The sequence below is a fragment of the Myotis lucifugus genome, unplaced genomic scaffold (assembly GCF_000147115.1).
Source record: "Myotis lucifugus unplaced genomic scaffold, Myoluc2.0 scaffold_973, whole genome shotgun sequence".
NCBI lineage: Eukaryota > Metazoa > Chordata > Mammalia > Chiroptera > Vespertilionidae > Myotis > Myotis lucifugus.
The window spans coordinates 42,830-44,934 of NW_005872021.1; the positions used below are offsets into that span (position 1 = coordinate 42,830).

At 57.7% G+C, this 2,105-nt stretch overlaps 1 pseudogene; it reads left to right on the forward strand.

Annotated features, from left to right (window-relative positions):
• Nucleotides 1-244: 244 nt before the first annotated feature.
• LOC106695240 lies at nucleotides 245-1,852 on the forward strand (annotated as a pseudogene).
• The last annotated feature ends 253 nt before the right edge of the window (nucleotides 1,853-2,105 follow it).

Here is a 2,105-nt window from a genome sequence, read left to right on the forward strand (position 1 = left end):
GCCTATCCCTACAGAAAGCAGATTAGTGACTGCCTGGGGCTAGGGCTGGAGGACAGGGAGGGGGCACTGGGAAAGGGAGGCGACTGTTAATGGTATTGGTTTAAAGTCCTACAATTGGTTCCTCTCTGAGGGGGGCGTGGCTAGGCCCTGGGGGCCGTGGCTGGACTTTAGGGCGGACCGAGGCAACTTAAAACCCCGCTGAGGCGCGGTGGCCCACGCTGTGGTGGTTGTTATGCCTGGAGGAATGGAGGAGTGCACTTGCCTCTGCGGCTTGGGCTCTTCGCGGGGATGTCGGTGTCGTCAGGAGCGCCAGGGCCCAGCTGAGACGGCTACAGCAGAAGGCAAGCGGTGTCCTCAGAAGCGCCAGCGCCCAGCTGAGACGGCTACAGCAGAAGGCAAGCAGTGTCGTCAGGAGTGCCAGGGCCCAGCTGAGAAGGCAGCGCCCCAGGGCAAGCCGGCCCCGGCAGAAAAGCCCCTCGAGGCGGACGCGGCAGCGCTGTGCTGTGCGGGGAGTGGAGGAATCGCTAGCCCCAGGCCGCCCCCGCCGCCCCCGCACTGCTCTCTGCAGGACCTGCCGGTGGAGTTGCTGGTGGAGATCTTTGGCTTGCTCCCCGGCACCGATCTGCCCAGCCTGGCCCTGGCCTGCACCAAATTCCACCACATCCTGCACACCGACAGCATCTGGAGACGGCGCTGCTGGGAGGAGTTTGGCCTTCGTGAAAACTTGCAGAACCTGGAGACGATGGGTATGTCTTATCGAGAAGTCTATGCGAAGCTCTTCCACCCATACAGAGGCATTTTGGGATTGTGGCAGCTAGACACTGAGGGCTATAAAACACTGCTGAATGTCGTGGTGGATGGCTTACTCATTACTGGTTGGACATACGGGCCTTGCCTTAACCTCCATGTGGATGGCCCAATGCAATTCAAGCCCTCGTTCAGAATTTGCCTGACGGAGAGGAAATCAGCCACGGTGGAGTGCATGGAAGGCCGCCACAGCAGGCCCCACAGCCGCCACATTCAGATTGGGAAGAACAGGTTCAGCACCCAGTGCAACAAGACAGACCACCTTAAGGATTTACCAACGCGGCTTAGGGAGGACTGGGCGCGGGTGCTGGTGCAGAAGGACAGACTGCAGTATGACTGCTTGACCTACCGCCGCCTCTACCTCCCGCCCAGCCACCCAGACGACCTCATCAGGCCAGGCCTCTTCCAAGGCAAATACCATCGCTTCGGCCTAATGATTGCCATGCTCAGCTTCCATGGGAAGTATGCCAGGGTCACGAAGATCACGGGAAACTTCACCCAGACGTTAGAGATCCACCTCATGCGCCGCATCCAGCTGGGAGATGGCAAGATCTTCCGCAACTTCAACACGCTCTACCGCGTGGTCCTGGAGATTGATGAGCAGGTGATCCGGGAGCAAGAAGATGGGACTGAGGAAAGCGGGGGCCATGGCTGGCAGAGCCCTGCCCAGCCCAGCGTCGGGGAGTCCGGGGCTGTAGCTTCGGAGGAGCAGCCTGTCAAGTTTGTTCTGCCTGTGGGCGTGAGCTCTAGACACCAGAACTACCCCCGAACCTGCAGGATGTGTTGCTATGGCGTGGACACTGTTACCACATGTGGCTCAGGCTGCCCCTGGCGCTTCCCTGGAGTCTTCATCCTGTTCGATGAGAACCACTTCGGGTTCATCTCTCTGGAGACGAAATACTTCATCCTGTTCGGCAGAGTCCAGAACACCTTCCAGAATGTGGAGGCACCATCCCCGCAGGCCTTCCTGAAGATGCTCAAGAACATTCAGTCCCGACCGGTAGGAGGAGCAGCTTGCAAGCACTTTGAAGATTTGACCTTCTGAACAGGTTACCCATCTTTGTTTGTTTTTTTAATCCTCACCCGAGTTTATTTTCCCATTGATGTTTAGAGAGAGTGGGGGAGAGAGGGAAAGACAGAAATAATCGATGTGAGAGAAACACATCAGTTGGTTGCCTCCTGCCCAAGCCCGGACCAGGGCCAGGCTGGGTAGAGGCCAGCAATTGAGGTAGAAATAAACCTTAGTTGGTTGCCTCCTAATGCTGCGACCCTTTAATAGAATTCCTCCTGTTGTGGTG